This window comes from Cetorhinus maximus, chromosome 14, assembly GCF_964194155.1.
Source record: "Cetorhinus maximus chromosome 14, sCetMax3.hap1.1, whole genome shotgun sequence".
NCBI classification, from domain to species: Eukaryota; Metazoa; Chordata; class Chondrichthyes; order Lamniformes; family Cetorhinidae; genus Cetorhinus; species Cetorhinus maximus.
The window spans coordinates 20,490,400-20,510,461 of NC_135892.1; positions in this window are offsets into that span (position 1 = coordinate 20,490,400).

A 20,062-nucleotide genomic window follows, 5' to 3' on the forward strand; every position below is an offset into this window, starting at 1 on the left:
TAATTTCCTGTTTCATGCCATCCCCTACCTTACGACTGCTGTTTGGATGCCCATTGACAACTTCCACTAACATTTTTCACTCCTTGCTGCTTCTTAGCTCCACCCAGACTAATTCTACATCTTGATTTTCTGAGTCAATATCCTTTCTCACTATTCACTAATGTCATCCTTTATTACCAATGCCACTTCATCTCCTTTTCTTTTTGCCTGTCCTTCCTAAATATCAAATACCCTTAGATATACAGTTCCCAGCCTTGGTCACCCTGCAGCCATGTCTCAATAATCCCAATAATATTGTACAAATACATCTATTTGCATTGTTATTTGGTCTACCTTATTGTGAATGCTCTTGATTTCAGATACAGTGCCTTCAGGTTTGTCTTTTAACATTTTTACACATTTTTTTGTACTATGGCCCTATTGGCTGCTAGCCCTTGTTTCCTCTGCCTTATACTTTTGTTTTTTACTTTTCTATCTTTCATTTCTATCTTTGTTTCCCTCTCTTGTGTCTCCTCGCTCAGGTTCCCATCCCCCTGACACTCTAGTTTAAACCCTCCCCCACAGCATGATCAACTGGACTGGGTGTGCCTTTGTCGTATCTAGTGTCTAGGTCAATGCCGGGTGGTCTGTCCGGTTTTATGCTTACTGCTTCTTGTAGCGCTTTGAGGAAACTGAGCGGCTTTCAAGGCTATTCCAGAGAGCAGTTAAAAGTGAACCACATAGTTGTGGATTTGGAGCCATGTATAGGCCACAACGGGAAAGGATGGCAAATTTCCTTCCCTAAAGGACATTACTGAGCCTGATGGGTTTTTATGACAACCTGGTAGTTTCATGGTTACAATTATTAATACTATTTATTCATTCCAGGGGTTTAAAGAAAAATAATTAACTGAATTTAATTTTGCCCAGCAGACATCTCTGGAACATTAATCCAAGCCTCTGGATTACCAATCTACTAACATAAAAATGTTACTGTACCCAGCAATTTATGCAACTTCCAATGCCATCTATCTTTATGTCATCTGCAACCTCAGGCATGTGACTTTCTATCCCATCATCCAAGCTGTTAGTAAGTCCAGTAAATAGCTGAGGCAAAAACACAGGTCCCTGTGGGATGCCACAGGGCACCAACCTGGCAATTAGAGTACTCGTCCATTATCCCTATGTGCTGCCTCCTGCCACTGAACCAATTTCCTAACCAGGTCAATAGTTTGCCTTCAATTCCACGAACTCCAGATTTAACTAATAGCCTGTTATGATGGACTTTATCAGATGCCTTCTGGAAGTTCATATAAATAACATCCGTAGACATTCCCCATCAACGACTTTAGTCACCTGATGAAAAAATTCAATTAGGTTTGTCAGGCATGACCTAACCTTTACAAATTCAAGCTGACTCTCGCTAATTGACTGAAAATTTTCCAAGTGTTCAGTAACTTAATTATAGACTCTAGTAATTTCCTGACAATAGACGTGAGGCTAAGTGGTCTGCAATTCCCTTGTTTCCTGCTGTCATCTTTCTTAACTAGTGCAGTGATATGCACAATTTCCCAATTGAAAGAAACAGTTCCTGAATCAATAGAACTTTGGACGATCATAGTTTCGGCATCTGCAATGTACTTACATCAAAACCTTAGGATGGAAACCATCGGGTCCTGGTGAGTTATCACCCCTGAGTGCCACTATTTTCTACATTACTGTTAATTTCCTTATATTAATTAAATAGTCATTTGGTAGTATAGAATGTGAGCATTGCTGAAAAAAGAGACATTCTGTCAAAGCTTTTCATCTTGCACCCATCAGGACAATTCACAAGAACACAATGTAAGGCAAAACAACAAGTTTATTTTGAACGAGAAGAGAGAGCTGATTGGTTGGCAAGTGGACTCTATACCTCTTCTCATACAATATAAATTTGTTGTTTTCCCTTACATTGTATCCTTGCGAATTGTCCTGATGAGTGCAAGATGAAAATCTTCAACAAAATGTCCCTTTTTTCAGCAATACTTATATTAATTATTCTGAGTTCCTTTTCCTAATTTAAAATTAGTTTTGTTAGGATTTTGTGCGTGCTGTCCTCTACTACTCTCTCTCTCTACTGTAAATGCTGATACAAAGTAGTTATTTGCTCTGTCCACCATTTACTTATTTTCATTTATAATTTCACCATTATCAGTTTAAAGGGATTCTCATTGCTCTTAATCACCCTTTTTTTCCAAATATAATTGCAAAGGTTTTTGTGCTAATCTTGATATTTCTTTCAGGTTTCTCATGCATTCTTTTTGTAGCGCTTGCTATCCTTTGTCATCCTCTATGTTAATAGGGTCTAAGTCAGTTGGTGAAGCCAAAATCAAGACAGGGAGCTTTACTTTATTGAGAGAATTATTGACTTGTTCAGTCTTACAGCTCTCCTCCTAATCTCCCAGTGTCCCAGCTATCCTCTATTTTTATGCTCTTTTTGAAACCAATAAATAATATTAACAAATAAACTAATTACATTGACATCCTCTTAAAGGGGCACTGTAAAAAAAAATTTTCAAAAGAAACTTATCGAATCAAATCAAAATGGTGTTCCCTGGTCTGACAATGCACTCCAGCCCCTGGAGAACCCATTGGTTGCGGAAGGCCTCAAGTATACTGGTGGACACCTCATACTACCTCTCCAGGGGCACCCGAGCATGAATGTAACCGCAGAAGAGGTGCAGACAGTGGGCTCTAATGACCCCCCTCCATGGCCCGATGCCTGGACCTGTTAATGGCCATCTTTGCCAGGCTCAGGAGCAGGCCCATGAGGGGGTCCTCTGATCTGCCCAACCCCCCTCTGCATCAGGTGACCAAAGATCTGGAGCGTGGGGCTGACATGCAACCATGATTTGAGGAGCAATCCCATAAACAACCAAGCAGGAGCTACAACCTCTGGAAACCAATATGAACATGGAGCACGGAGTCCTCAAGGCCGTGGAAAATCCTGGCGGCCAGGGAGTCTGAGAACCAGCTCAATCTATGATGGCACAGGACTGCTGTGTGCAACAGCCTTCAGGCAAAATCCCCAGTGGTAAAGGGGGGGACTCCTGCATAAAGAGCCCTCCACTGGGGGCCCCACTAACTCCGGATAGTAGGGCAGAACAGCACCGAGTATCCTTTAGTTATATGTGTCCAAAGATAATTAATACCCATCACCTGTTTCTCTTAACCTTAACAATGTAATTGACATGACATTAACATTTTGCTGTCCTTTGTATCTCTACATTTACCTGTTCCACTTTTTGCATTCTTGTATGCTTTCACTTTTAGCTTTACGCTGTCCCTTACCTCTCTAATTGTCTATGTGTTTAGTTTTTTGGTTCTTGCTCCATAAGGGCACAAACTTGTTCTGTATCATGTTTAATTTTATTTTGAACACCTCCCACTGATCTCCTGTCATTTAACACAATGGCTGATTTGTGCAGGGTGGAGGCAGAATCTAGGCGGAATTGTTCCAGATTTGCATAAGTGCAGTAGCAGGAGGGAAAAAGAACGTTTTACCCACTGGCCGCAATGGAGGCTTTTCACGCCGTATCATCCCATCCCATCTCATTAATCATGCATTCCTGGTAATCACACCGCTTCAATGGTGGGATGGCTCTCATTCACCCGCCACGCCGTCACCTCACACCGGGCGCCATATTTAAAGTGCAGCCGCACGCACACCTCTCAGTGCTTCCAGCCCAGGACTGCTGCATGGAAGACATGGCCCTGAAAGGCAAGAAGAGTGCAGCCCCACATAATTCAGTGACCAATCCCTTGAGCGCCTTTTGGATGTCGTGGAGGCCCGCCATTATGTTCTCTACCCCTGCTCTGGGTAAAGGCCAGCAAGCAAGGTCACAAATCCAGCATAGGAGATGGTGGTCAGTGCCAACACCCTGCAAAAGAGGGCAGCCACCCAGTGCCGAAAAGAGGATGAATGATCTCTCCCGTTCCACCAGGGTAAGTCACTCTTCTTATCACTCTCAACTCACACACTCACAAACCCATCACACACCCACAGGGACCTCACACCTCAAGGGACGACACCACTAACTCTCACACACACCCTCACATCTCCATCAAACTCATATCCTCTGGAGCTCATGTCCTCATCCCCTCCATGTCTCCGCTCACCACACAAACATTCCGCACAATGCCATGTGCCCTGCTCACACTCTCTCCATCTGTTTTCATGCAGGAGGAGCAGGCTCAAAGCAGCGGGGAGAGGTCCCAGGTCGAGGATGGAGTGGCTCACATTAGCCCCTCACTCGCTTTGAGGAACGTGCCATTGCGCTGACTGGTGAGGATGTGGACCGTGCCTGTGGTGATGGTGAGGACGGTGGTGAACACCCTCGTGAGGATCCTGCACCACATCATCCCTCCTGCAATGCAAATGTAAATGCTCCCTCTCCTGCTTTTGACTCTGCTGACAGGCACTAATTATCTCTACTTTGGTTCACAGGGAGCTCTGCCAAGCGACCGACACTCTCAGCCAGCCAGTCCCTCAGCTCCATCCAGGTCCTCATCTCCAGCCAAGAGGACATTTCCTTCGTTGAAGAGCTGGGAATAAGCAGCCTGGAAGACCGGTCTCAGCGCTCACCCACACCCTCCACCAGCGCAGAGACACACACCTCGGTGGGACCTAGATCTAGAACAGGGTCAGGTTCACAATCTGGTGGTCACCACACAGACACGTGTCCGCAGCAGGAGGAGGCAGGTTCAGCCGAGCTGCCCGGCACTCGGAGGACCGTTGGGGAAGAGGCAACTGTGAGGTGCGAGACAGATGAAGAACCTCTGGATTCGGCCTTCTAACCCATCCTGGAGAGTCAGCAGAAGGCGAGGGAACAACACGCAGAGCTGTTGGAAGCCCTCAACAGAGTGGCACATGAGTCGGAAGACTGCATCCACCTGCTCTCTGATGAAGTGGTGCCCACATGTGCGCATATGGAGGTCTCCATGGGAAGGATGGCAGACGCCATGGGGACCCTGGTCCGGCAGAATGCAGAGGTGTGTGCAGACCTGCACTCCATCGATGCAGGCCTAGGTGACTTCCTGCAGTGGCAACGCGAGAGGGAAACTGGGAATCTCGACATCTCTCCGGGAGCACCTTCCCTTTAAGGAGTCAGGCCGGGGCCCTCAGGCACCCAAAGGGAGGAGGAGCAGCAGCTGTACACCCCTGGGTCACCCACTCAGGAATTCCAGAGGCTGTCCTCTCCCTCTGAGTCCCCATTGCCTGTGACCCCCTTAACCTTGTCCTCTGTCACCGCAGAGGGAGCAACTGACCCACAGGAGGGCAGCTAAAGCAAGCTGGGGTTCCCCAGGGCCTTGGCTGTCCAGAGGACCCACGCCAAAATTATCAGGGGTGACAGGGCCAACCATTGCACTGATTGAGTCCACCTCTGCTGCGGATGTCAGGGCAGCACCAAGAAGTGTTAGGCCTAGAAAAGTTAAGAAACTCTGATCACAATTGGTCGCACAGGTGAGCACATTTTGTTAATTTATAATCTGAAAAAATATTCACTATCACTGAATAACTTTGAATGGTGTCTTTCAGCTTCATTTACAGGCCTCGTGAGTCTTCACCCTCCATCTCCCCGCCACCCCCACCAGCCGTTCAGCTGCATGCAGCTGGCCCACAAGTGATTCTGGAGAGAGAGGTGTGTGTGTGGCAGGGCCTTTCGGAGCCTCGTGCAAGCCTCTCCCACACATGCAGACCCTTCCTCCATCACACTCATCTAGATTGTCCTGAGCATTTTCAATGCTGCCTGCTGGGGTTCGTTTTCAGTGTCCATCTGAGCTGACCTGCATCTCTGCCCACCCATTGATCACACTCCCATGCAGCTCCTGCTCCCCCGCCAAGTCTCCTTCCACTTTTGGATTTGCAAGCATGGTGCATTTAACATTCTTCTTCAGCTCCCCCCAGCCTTTCCCCTCCCCCAGTCACCCATGTCCTTTCCCCCATCATTGTCGACCCCCCCGGCATCACCTTCCACCTCCCCACCGTCTCCTACCAGCCATAACCCTTTTCTTTCAGGGATGTCCAGGTGCACGTGCACGTTCCATACCTTCCCAAAAATCCAACCCCTTTCCAAATTGACCTCCCTGACCTCATCCTTCCCATCCCCAAGGTCCATGTCTGCATTTGAGTCCCCACCAAACACCCTCGCTGTCCCTTCTACTGATACCCTTCCACCCTACTGCCTCACTCTGCCCTCTCTCATTCTCACCAGTCCCTCCTACCACACCCACTCTCATTTAGCTCCCCAGGAGGCAGTCATCAACTCCACAGGCTCCTCCCTTGCATGTTCACCTGGACATCCACCCCCACTAACTCTTTCACCCCCACTGGAACCCCTTCCCCACTCAAAAATCCTTTCCCCACTCGGAACTCCTTCTCCACTTGGAACTCCTTCCCCCTCCCGGACTCCTTCTCCCCCGGACTCCTTGTTTCCCCCACCCCGGACTCCTTCCCTCCCCCTTACTCCTTCTCCCTTCCTTACTCTTTCCTCCACTCTTACTCCTTTCCCTCTCTGGGCTCCTTCTCCCCCCCGGACTCCTTCCTCCCCCGGAATACTTCCCTCCTCCAGCATCTTCCTACCCCCTGGGCTCCTTCCTACTTTCTCCCCCTGGACTCCTTCCTCCACCCTTACTCCTCCTCCCCTCCAAACTCCTTGCCTTCCACCTTCCTCCCCTTTTATACCTACCTCCCCAGTTGCCATATTCTCCCCAATTCCCCCCTCCTTCCCCCGTTCTCTCTCCCCACTCCCAACTTTACCCCCAACACCTTCGTTTCCCCCCTCCCAACCTCAGCCCTCTCCCGACACACCTTCCTCTCCCAGTCAAACTTAGACCTTCCTCTCCCACCCCCTCGAGGATCATCGTAGCAGACCATGGCCAGGACGCTGAAGCTCCAAAGCAGACCCTCAACCGTGACTTTCCACCTTCCATGAGCTGCTTCGCGGCAGAGCCATGTCCATGAGAATCCACCCAGCGTGTGATGGACGTTCCTCCAGGATCCCATTGCTGTCGGGCTCCAGCATCTTCTGCTCCACAGATGTCCGTGATCTGAGCAGGGCCCTGGCGGTAAGTCCAGACTTCTGCACGTCACACCTGTCAAGACGTGTTCTGCACCAGCATATTTTCCCACCAATGTGGGCAGTAAATTTGACCTTGGGAGGGTGATCCTGGCGAGCTGGGCTTATAATGATATGCAGATGTGTGACAATAAAGTTCCTGATGTCTGGCGGTGGGAAATGCAGACCGCCATTGATGGGCAGTGTGGACGATTACAAACTGACCTTCCAGCCATATTGTCCGCTCATGCCCGCCATGACACCTGACGCCAGCGGGCATGGAAAATTCTGCCCTCTGTCTCACCCCATTGAAGTCAGCCTTCCCTAAATTTAGATTCTTAGTAGCATTTTTGCATTTCTCCCTTTCAAGCACAATGTTGAACTCAATCATATGGTGACTGCTAGTAGAAAAACATTCTCACACTGTTAGTTTCCTATTAGGGGGAAATAAAGGAATACAGTAATGGTCAAGGGACTTGACTTAAAATATCCCAGCATGCAAAACCACAATTGCTAAGTAGTTAACGGTTAAAGTTCAGGCTGGGACAGAGAGAATGCTGAACCTTGCTCATTCTCAGGGCTTGCGAGCATCAGCCAGACCATATTGGATGAAGAAGAATGTAAATATGATAGATTGGGAGTTTTGGGAGTCAGACTGAAGCCTTAGGTTGGAAAACAACTAAGATTGAGCCTGTTTACAGCGGATAGGGAAAGAACAGATGGTCTTGTCTTAGTTTAGGTAAGAGGGATGATCTCTCTGCCTGAGTGAGAACAAAATAGGGACATCAGACTTGTAAGTTTAATGTAAACCTATATGTTGACAAGATCGAAACCTGGAAACTTCTTGTACATGACCAATAATGTATAAATATGATGAACACTTGTAGTTTAGCAGAGTCTCAAGCTGCATTGAGATGGTGCCCTCCTTGCAATTGCTCGAATAAACGATCGTAACCTGTACCTGAGTCTCCTGTGGTCCGTTCATCAAAGACACCACAACAGTTCTTAACTAAATCCTGCTCATTATTTATTATTAAATTTAAAATGGCCTGACTCTCTCATTGGTTCTAGGGTATAATTCCATAGAAACCTGTCCTGAACACACTCAAGAAATTTTCCATGGCCTGTATTTAGCTCTCCCCCACCATCAGGATTGAGAGTGGACGGATCATTAAATCCCTTGGGTACCCTGCCCACCGCCTACCTGTCTACCCCTGCCCCTACTGCAATTATACCAGTGGCAGGGGTGGCGTCACCTTAAGAGGGCAATTAATGGTCACTTGAGGGCCTCATCCAACCACACCAAGCAGCCAATCCTGCAGGTTTCCCTGGGCCATTGGAGGGCTCCCCTAAGGTTTTAAGCCCCACCCCCAGGTTGCCTCTCAAACCCCAACCCACCCACCCCTTCACCACAAACCCCTCCCTACCCCTCGCTGGGGTCTGCCCTCTTGGCCCTGCAGAGACCTACCCAAATGACCCAGCGCCACATGCCCCAAGAGGTGGAGAGCTGTCGGCCAGTCACAATCTCTGATTGGCCGGCAGCTCCCTGAGGCAGGACTCACCTCCAGCCTATTAATTGTCAATTGACTGTTAAATGGCTGTGGGACAGCCCAGGTTCCCCTCGGCAGGCTGCCCCCTGACATTTTAGTTGGGGAGTGGGGGTGCTGTGGGGAAACCAGTGCTCCGTATAATTCAGCCCTATATTTTGACATGACCTCAATTACTTGCTCCAATTTATATGTAAGTTAAATTCCCCCATTAACACCACACTGCCTTTTTATTACATGCTTGTCTAATCTCTGCATTAATATACTCTGCAATTTCGCAACTACTATTACGGGTCTATACACAAGGCAAAATGAAATTTTAAATCCTTTTCTATTTCTTAATTCTACCCATAAAATCTCCATTGCTTGCTTACAACCTGTTATACCATCTCATACCAGACAGAGTGTAATTATAGTATAAAGCATTGCTTCAACAATTTCCATTGACAAGTCAACAACAGAATTTATAATGGAAAAGGTTCACAGCAAGTGCACCTGGAGGTAAGGTTTTTAATGTTACTCGACAATCTCCATGATATTATACACTGATAGTCAAGAGCAAGTTGAGTTTTCAGGTCAGCTAAGACTTGAAGATAATGCTAATGGAAACAATGTGGCAGAGAGGGGGACGAGGAGGAGGTAAATATGACAAGAGGGATGGAGGAAGAGAAGAGGAGAGGAGGAGAGAAGAAATTGTTGGGAGCTGAACAAACAGCCAGTAAGGGGGTAGGAGGAAGAAGTCACGGGGAAAAGAAGCAAGGAAGGACTTAAATTTATATAGCGCCTTTCATGATCTTAGGACATCCCAAAACACGTTACTGCTGATGAAATACTTCTGACGTGTAGTCACTGTTATAATGTAGGAAATCCAACACACAGCAAGATCCCACAAACAGCAATGAGACAAATGACCAAATAACCTGCATTAGGTGATCTCGTTTGAGGGAGTAATATTGGCCAGAGCATCAGGGAGAATTACCCTAAAAATAGTCACATTTATCCAAGAGGGCTGTCAGGGCCTTGTTTGAGGTCAGGTCTGAAAGATGGCACCTTTAACAGGGACTGTACTGGAGTGTCGGTGTAGATTTTGTGGTCAAGTCCCTGAACTGGGACTAGAACCCACAGCCTTCCGACTTGGTGGGGTTGTTGTGAACTGAGCCACAGCTGTAGAAGTGAAGAAAAGGCAACAGTGGAGGGGGAAGAGGAATGGAAAAAATGGGGGGGTGGGTGTGGATTAAGGTAGAGGAGAAGGGAAGAAGATGAGGTAAGTGGGGAGGCTGTAAATGAGAAATTCATGGAGAGAGGCATATGTGGTTATTGTAAAAAGAGAAATGAAGCAGACAGAGTGGAGGTAGCCAGTGAGGAACAATTGCAGCTGTTGTGGGATTGGGAAGAATGGATTAATCACTAATGCTTAAGTTAAGGGGCAGAAAACAATTAGTAGGCAGGAGTGGGGTGGGGGGGGGGGGTGAAATCAGAAATATTTTGCTCAGTGTGGCATGGGGAGAGGTGAGGATAAAGAGTCATGAACCTGCTTAGTATAGGTAGGAAAACTCTTGCTCATGTGAGTGGTTGAGGTCTGAAATCGGTCTTGGTGCGATGGAGATGGGGAAATTGCCCAGGTCAGAGTGTTTTGAGAGACTGATAGCCTGTTAATTCAAGGGTGGAGCTCAGTTCCAAACTCTTGCTTATGTCATGGCCAAAAGGCATGAAAGGAAAAACATATATATGTCTATATCATCCTGATGCCTTTATAAAATTATTATTTTTAAAAAAAATACAAAGGTTTTACACTGACTGAAGCCTGACTTGTTACGGCTCACACAAAAGGAACTTCTAGTCTTCAGAAAACAACAAGGATCTCGTTATCTCTAAAGAGGCACTAATGCCCCCTGTGACTGCAGAAATCAAATTCCAAGGAAATGCATATAGACCCTTTACATTTCTAAGACAAAGCTCTGGCCAATGGAGGTGATACATCTCTGAGGACAAAGGGGCCCTGATGCTGCTGAAACTTATTAATGGATGCAACATTAACTATCTGAAGAATTCAGACCAGGGATGTACATCCTTTGTCCTGCCCCCCCACACCCACCCTGCCCCAAGTTGCTAGAACCTGGAATATTGCCTTGTGGAGCTGAATCCAGGCTTCCATCAATAAAGCAGCAGCAGAAACAGAGCTCTGCCCAGGTTTAAATTGCCTGGCCCTCACCTACACTGTTTTCTACTGGAACATCTGAACTTCTGTACCAGTGCCTAGTCTCATCTCTCCATGCTTCTCCCACTGTGGGAGTCAGCACTGCTGGAAAAGCGGATCACCTTGCATCAGTTTCAGCCTGCTAACCTCTCTGAAGGAATACACCATTGGACTTTTGATTCTGGACTCTGGGCTCACGTGAAACAATAATTCTTATTTTGTATGTGGCCTTTGCCCTGTAACCCTTTCTTTCCCTTAGCCCTCTTTTATTGCGTGAATGTACTGGTGCTACGTAGTGTCACGACTCACTGGGGATAGTGCGCTGCAATATCAGGCCCAGTGCTCCCGAGATGCAACAAATGTGAAACATTTTGATCAACCCACCTAATTGGTTAACTTAGATTAACAGAATATGAGCACCGGGTTTGTAAACTTATTAAGTAAATAATTGTTTATTGAACAATTTGTCTTTAACCAGTAGCAAAAGAAAGAAATATGAACTGTTAATTTCTAACACAATAACCTAATCTCTACCCCCTTCTTAAATCCCTATAAACACACATACAACACATAATACACACAAAACATGGATTTTAAGGGTGGGATAAAACAGTTCAATAGCACCAATTCCGGAGTACAGGATTTGATCGGTTAATTTTGATCAATGTCTTCCAAATTCCTTTCAGTTCTTTGTTGCTGACATGAGGTTGTCTTCCAGCACTTTCAGTCTATAGTTGACTGGTTGAGCACTTGCATTTCAATATCTCTAACAGTATTTTTCCCCTTTTCCTCTTGACAGGGGTATTCAGAGTGAGAGAGAGAGAGAGAGAGAGAGAGAGAGCAGGTTATAGAGATATGAGGAGAAAAAGCTAGCTAGCTATTATTGTAGGATTACTAGAATCTTCCACACACAGGAGCAAGAGATTTTAGGTCTTTTTCCTTTTAGGCTAGGAGCTATTCTGGTGCACTGCTCTCACATGAAGCTTGGTCACCTGATCATGATCCAATTAAAACATTGTTGCCAGACAGTTCCCTATTAGACCGGACTCCTCCTCAGCACCATCCTGTCTTTCATGACACATTCTGTTCCAGGACAGCAACATTGTTTATATATCTCACACTGTTCCAGTGGACATGCCTTTCAAACTGCAGCCATTGTAATTTTAATCCACTGTCCAACAGAAATAAAAAGATATGTTCTTTACAGTAGCAACACCACCCACCCCCCCTGCATTTTGAGTGCATGTCAAATAAATTAACCCTCTGAGTTTGCCCTATCTCAAGTTTGCAGTGGGATTATTAATAAGGGACTGGATCACTCCAAAAACTGAAGGATTAGGGAAAATATGCCAATAAAAATAAAATAAATAGTTTTTTACTTATTAAGGGGGAAATCAAAAATCAAAAACCATTTTTCTGTTTTACAGACAGGTGGTGAGTGGCGAAATCAGGGCTGTTTTAAATTAAACCCCTTCCTGTCGGTAACACTTAGTAGAGGGAATTTTCATCCAAGCGCCTGCTGCTTGCAATTCAGCATCTTCACTTTGTGTCCTTCACATTATGTTGTAATTATAAGGAGTTGGTCATGTAATGTTATTCTTAGAGTGGCATCTGTGGGTTCAATGCCTCTAGATTCTGGAGACCATTTTAAAATGTATATCAGATAGCTCACTGAACATAGATGTAAGATGATCCATGTTGGACCAGGAAGTATGAAATGGGTGCAGGATTGTAAGCTATTGAAAAAAATGGTTGAAAAAAGTATGGACTTGATCACAATCATTCACTGAAAAGCTCCACTCAATGTGAAATATACCAGCATCTTGCAAAAAATACATTTGATGAACAATTTATTTTGTATTAAACATTAAGATATATACGCTTGATACATTAGGGCATTTTCCTGAATTTGGGTTGAGTAAAACTGTTGAAGGAATTAACAGGAGACTCTACCCAATCATTAACAAGTGCTACACTTGCTGTGCAATTACTTTATACTAACACTGAAAGCAATCACTGGATGAGTGACTGAGGTTTATACCTGGAAGAGGACTTCTGGCCTGTGGGTGATGTTTTTGCCCATGATTCTAAAAGAATGACTTAAAGCTGGAAATCAAACAGCATTAGATCACTGAGAAATAAAGAAACATTTAAATATTTGTATGATAAGATTTTAGCTGGTACTCTGATCTTACCATCTGACTGTTCAACACTTAAGATAATGGCAAATAATTACCTATACAACTTTAAGTTGGACAATGCAAAGTAAGCAATTCAAAATGAGAACCACTAAACCTTCAGGTATCATCTCCTCACCCAACCTTCCCTGCACAGCATTCCTCAAACCAACACACCTTGAAGCTCCAGTCATTTTTCTCTCGACACATCTTATAAGGAACATAGCTTTTTATTTTTGTTGGACTGTTGTAAAGAACATATCTTTTTATTTTCGGTTGGACTGTGGATTAGAATTACAATGGTTGCAGGTTGAAAGACATGTCCACTGGAAAAGGATGAGAGATATATACAATGTTGCAGTCCCGGAACAGAGTGTGCCATGAAAGACAGGATGGTGCTGGAAAGGAGCCCTGGACCAAGGGAGCTTCCTGACAACAGCATTTTAATTGACTCATGACCAAGTGACCTGGTTTTGTGTGAAAGCAGAGCAGAATAGCTCCTCGCCTGAAAGGATCAAGGCCTAAAACCTCTTTCTCCTGTGTGTGGAAGATTCCAGTAATTCCACAAGAATAGCTGCTGGCTTTTTTCTCCTCAGATCTCTATAACCTATCTCTGAAAACTCCTGACAAGAGGCAAAGGGGAAAATCACTGTTAGAAACATTGTAAGGCAAGTGCTCAACCAGTGAACTAGAGACTGAAAGTGCTGGAAGACCACCTTGTGTCGTCAACAAGAACTGAAAGGAATTTGGAAGACATCGATCAAAATCAACCTATTGAATCCTGTACTCTGGAATTGGTGCTATTGAACTGTTTTATTCCACCCTTAAAATCCATGTTTTTGTGTGTCTTATGTGTCTTGTAAATGTGTGTATAGGGCTTTAAGAAGTGGGTAGAGATTAGGTTATAGTGTTAGAAATTAGCAGTTCATATGTCTTTCTTTTGCCACTGATTAACGACAGTTTGTTCAATAAATATTATTTATTTGTCTATTAAATTTACAAACCTGGTTCTCATATTCTGTTAACCTAAATTAAACAGTTAGGTAGAATTGGGGCAATCTGGTGGTTTGATCAAAGTTTTCACATTTGTTGTGGCTCAGGGAACAGTGGGGCCTTAATATTACAACGCACTATCCCCAGTGAGTCGTGACAATCTCCTCACATCCCCACCTGGACTGCCTACACTGAAACTCACCATCATCTTATTGATGTCCCACACTTATCCCTCACAGTCACTCTCCACAAATGCCGTCCTTGCATCCTCTCAACACAATCCATTTCTCACACTTGTAACTATGCTTTCGCTCTTTGCAGAAGAGAGGGTAGAGGACTACGGAGAGGAGGGGAACCGGAGTGGGGGTTAGGGGTGGGTGGCCCTGCAGCCATCCTGACTGCTGCAGTTGCTGCTGTGGAGGCTGGAGAAATCAGTGGACTGGTGGAGTGCATGGCCATTGGAGATGGAGCAATGGGGTTTCCCAGATACCTGTTGACAAAATTAGATATCACACAGCCACATGCACACAATACTCACTCATAGTGACCTTCTGTCGCCAGTAATTGAAATATGTCATCAGCACAATGTTGACTTTGAGGCTTTTCCCTTTTCAGTTCAAATTCATGTATTTCATTGTCCCCCATAGGCCCATCAAGTAGAAGGGAGGAGATGGTGCAGGATGAGGCCTAGGATTCCTGAGAGGAGCTCACACACTCTAAGGAAGCACTGCCACATGGCTTGTGTGCACCCTCCACTAACTGACACATGCACATCTTGCTGGGGCCTCCAAGGCTGTCTCGTGGGTCGTCATATGGTGAGCCACTTCTCACAAGTGAGCGGGAGGAGGTGCTGGAGACTGTGAGAAAGTCCCATTGGAGGGTGTAGGGCGCTTCAAGCTCCGCTCAGCTGGACGCAGATGCTGATCCTCAAGGATCATCTAACAAAAGGATACTTCTGGAGCAGCAGGAGAAAATGTGTGAGGTTCTGTCAGCATTTCCTGAGGCACTGAGCACCATTGGGGAGAGATTGTGGGAGTCCATTGCTAGCATGTGTGGTATTATGTCTCAGGCCTTTGCACTGATGTCTATCTCCATGAAAAGAGTGACCATGGAATGATGTGGCAAGCTCACTAATGGCCTGCACACTCAGTCTGCCAGTCTAAGTTGGATGGAGGAAAAACTTGGCTTGGCCTTTCAGCACCTCACTGAAGTGCAACAAAGGGCTCCCCAGCTCTTGGCTAGCAGGGAACTGCAAATGGATCATGAGAGGGAAGATGAACCGGCCACTCTGCTCCCACTCCTCCCCTCTTTGACTCCACTATCCCCTGTCAGGGACCTATGCATTGATCCCTGTCCTGATGGCCAATCCTGTCTGCCAGCTCCAAAACCCAGAGGACATCGATCTTGAGCAGCTGAATAAGCAGCAAAAGAACAAGCAGTTAGTCTCTAGCTCCGCTGAAATCATGCGGGTAGCACCATCTAGAAGTAATGATCAGTGAGTCATGGAGTCATAGGGCGTAATCCTGTTCTCCCCGCGATGAGTTTGGTGGAGGGGCAGCATTTAGTTGAGTGGGACTGTCGCAGGTAGGGACCCAGCCACCTTCGGACTTCACTCTGATTAAGTCCAGGGTGGGAAGGTCCACCCCTCCACCAATTAAGTCCCTTAAGTAGGCCACTTTAGGGCCTCATCCTGCCACTTTGGTACCAGTGGAGTATATTGTGGGAAAATGTGAACTTTTTCACTTCGGCAGGTAGAATAGAAAAGCAGCATATTATTTAACAGGTTTCAGAACTCTGAGGTACAAAGTAATCTGGATGACATTGTAAAAGAATCACAAAGGGTACTATGCAGGTACAGCAAGTGATTAGGAAGGTAAGTGGAATGTCGTCACTTATTGCAAGGAGAATGGAATATAAAAGCAGGGAAGTGTTGCTGCAGTTGTGCAGGGCCTTGGTGAGACCACATTTAAAGTATTGTGTATAGTTTTGGTCTCCTAATTCATGAGAAACAGTGCAGAGAAGGTTCACTTGACTGATTGCTAGTTCTGTGTTATGGGTTTGTTTGATGTCTCAATGATGAGATCTTGTGGTTGTATGTTTAAACAGGAACCATTTATTGTTAATCGTTAACTATGTACAGATCGCAGTTAATGTCGTTCATGGTGCTGTTGCCATGCAGGTAGGCTGTTTCTAGAGTGTTCTACTAGTCTATTACCATGTGACTCTAGGCATCATACCATGGGTGGTGATATTCCCCAGTGCCATGTTAACCCTTACTCTGCCAAGCACCTTTACATTACAATGGCATGCAGGCATATACAACATTATACATCGCCTGGGATGAAGGGGCTATCTTATGAGGAAAGGTTGGACAGGTTGGGCCTGTATCCAATAGAGTTTAGAAAAATGAGAGGCAATCCTCTTGAAAAAATAAGATCCTGAGGGGACTTGACAGAGTGGATGTTGAAAGGAGAGACCAGAATTAGGGCATTCAGTTTAAAAATAAGGTGTCTCTCATTTAAGATGGAGATGAGGAGCAATTTTTTTCTCTCAATCTGTAGAATTCTCTTCCCCAGAGAGCATTGGAGGCTGGGTCATTGAATGTTTTTAAAGCTGAGTTAGATAGATTCTTGACTGACAAGGGAGTCAAAGGGTACAGGGGGTAGGCAGGAAAGTAGAGGCCACAATCAGGCCAGCCATGACATTATCAAATGGTGGGGTAGGTTCAAGTGGCCAAATGGCCTACTCCTGCTCTTAATTCATATGTTCATATAGTTGTTTGTTCAGATTAACCCAGTGGCAGGTGGGGTGGCTCGCTATGCCGGGATCATGACAAGCAAACCTTAGTATGCTTGCTTGTAGGCTCGGGGTGGAGTGGGAGGGTGGGGTGGTCCCTTGTTCAAAGGCACTCAGGCCTGACCAGGCATCAGGGAGTAGGGGGCCCGTGGGAAGCCACCTCCCTGCCATTGCTGCCAAACCCCCATCCCATCCCTGTGACCCCCTTCGATTGACCCCCTTCCTGACATTACTCACCTCTGCCTTGGGTTCCTCCTCGACCTGAGGCCTCAGGTGGGTGTAGTGCCAGCTGCAACCACCACCCCTCCTCCTCCTGCTGTCAGCCTCTGATTGGCTGGTAGTACTCAGCAGGCGGGACATTTGTCCCTCCTGGTCCTTGATCTGCAGGGGAAGGCCTGCCATTGGCCTGTCAAGTGCCTGAGAAGCACAAGATATCAAGGGCCCTCCCTAAAAGAGGTGAGGCAGGAATCCCACTGGCTCTCCAGCTGGCAGCCTCCATAGGTTTCTGTCCATATTCATTACTGCACAGAAGGAGGCCATTCATTCCACTGAATCCATGCCAGCTCTCTTTAGAGCAACCCAGTCAGTCCCATTTCCTTGCTCTATCTCCATAGCCCTGTAAGTTTATTTCTCTCAAGTGTCCATCCAATTCCCTTTTTAAACCGTTGATCATCTCCATTTCCAACACTCATAGGCAGCAAGTTCCAGGTCATTATCACTCGCTACATAAAAAAGTTCTTCCTCACATTCCCCCTGCATCCCTTGCCCAAAACCTTATATCAGTTTCCCCTAGTCCTTGTACCATCAGCTAATGGAAACAGTTTTGCTTTGTCTACCTTATAATCTTGTACATCTCTGTCCGAGCTCCCCTCAATCTCCTTTTCTCCAAAGAGAACAACCCCAGCTTCTCCAATGCAACTTTGTAGCTAAAATCCCCATACCTGGGAACATTCTGGTAAATCTCCTCTCTGTTCTCCCAAGGACCCTCACATCCTTCCTTAAGTGTAGTGACCAGAACTGGGTGCAATACTCTAGTTGTCACCTAACCAGGTTTAACGTAACTTCCCTGCTTTTGTATTCAATATCTCTGTCCAGTAGGGAAATAAAGAAATAACTTTGTAGTTTCGATTGGGAAATCACTTGAGTGTTTAAAGGTGTCAAATTCATTGTAAATGTTTATGCACCCTAAACTTTACTTCAAGTGTCACAGATGCTTTAAAAGGTGTTTCCTCAAAGTCACCCATGAGCAATGTATTTGCATATGTGTGTGTATTTTCTTACCCGCAGAGTGAGAAATTCAATTTAAAATAGCCCGACAGCAAAGCTTTTTGACTTAAAAATGAAAAGGTTAGTTTATTTCACAGTATTTCTCTGGAAGTTAGCTAAGAAAAGATTGTCACTAACACATACACACACCACAAAGTGTGTTTACAGAGGAAGATAAAATATAAAGATAAAATACTTACAAAATTGGATCAGTTCAGTCTCATTATTGCTCGGTGCAGGTGTGGCATGTTCTGAAGTGAAGGTCTTCAGATTGTAGAGTTGTCTCTACAGCTGTGATGGCTTCCACTGTGGAATAGCCGGTGGTTGCTTTAGCAGGTGAGTTTTTTGCATGGAATCAGGTTTACAGGGAGGAGAGAAGGTTCCTTGCTTCTCGTTTTGCAGGTGTGGCACTTTTAGCTGTCCGGCTACTTGTTGCAGACTATTAACTGTTTCTGGATGTCCCTCCCTCTCTCCCTGGGTTGAAGCTGCTTCTCTGAAGGTGTTCCTCTGTGGACCTGCCTTTTTCCTGCCCTTCTCAATGCTCTTTGCAGGTAAGGCAAGATGGCCACCATTATCATGTGACCTGTAAACAATGCCAAGTCATCTCCCAAATAAGGCATTGACACTTCAAACGGCCCTTCTCCCACCTGCGGTTCTTAGCTGTTATCCTGGCCAAGGCTCAATTTACATTCTTACAATGAGGCTTCGAAAAAACTTCAATATTTCCTTGGCAAGTCCACAGTGGACCATAATTAAATTAGGGATTGTCTTTTGTCCTCTTAGAAGAGGAGACCCAGTCTGAAATCCACAGTTCTGTCTGGTAACTTGGAGCCATTTTGAAACAGTCATTAAACTCAGTCCAAGGCCTTTTCATATAAAAAAAAGTAATCCTTGAAGTAGTTTTTCTAAAACTTTGTAATATCATAACTGCGCACCGTTCAGCCATCACCACTGTTGCCTCTCACCTGAGAAGTGTACATCAGCCTTTAAATAAATGGTATGGCAGGAGTAGAAGACAATCAGATGGTGTCAGTGAAATGGAAGGGTTACTGACTGTGGCAATGCTTTATGTTAAGAGCAGTGGGATCATCAGTGGTGAATCACATGGCTGCACAGCCTCAGCATAGCTGAATCATGTCTGAATGAGGTCATCTTGGGCACCTCTGGAAGCCACATGACGTTCCTCCTCCTCCTGTTATTCCTTCTCCTCCTCAGATCGCACCTTCAGCATTCCAATGACTTGCTCAGTGATCACTCTTGTGCCCATGTGGCTTTGGTTGTGTCTCTCCTGTGCATCAGTGTCAGGGCTGCTCACAGGTATCATTAGTCACGTCCTTAGAATGTGTCCCTTGTCTCCAAGAAGCCATTTGCTGAGTCTGCTTGGGCGGGATGGGGGCTGCTGGTGGAAGGCCTGTGGGAGCATTAACTGGGACAGAATGAAGCATTCCTCACTGGATAACTTGTGCAGACATGCATGATTATCTTCTGGTGGTTACAAACCAGCTTAACATTAATTGAGTGAATCGCTCTCAATTGACAAAAACTGGTTCATCTGAAGGCACCTTGAATGCCACATGTGTGTAGTCCATGGTTCCTGAAACTTGTGGGAATCCAGCCATTTCAGCAAATCTCAGGGCCCTCTCTTTCTAACTGGCCTCATCAGTATCGAAGCAGACATAAGTGACGTAAGCCAACATGGCATTGGCTTCCTGTGAGATATTTGTGCGCAGAAAATTATGAAATCCTGCAGATGTCATCAGCAGATCCTTGGAAAGAGATGGCGGGGGGTGATGGGGTGGTAGCGGGTGGGTGACGAAATTCAGGACAGTGGTTACGTTGACCACTAAAAATGGATGCCCACCTGAGTCAGCTAGCAGGAGATATTGTTCCAGGGGGTCAGTTGATAGAGATGCCACTGCATTAATGGTCAACTGGTATGTAACCAATAGAAGATAATTAGGCATGTCTGCAAGGTATCCAGAGTTGCAGATGTCAGCAAAATTCGCC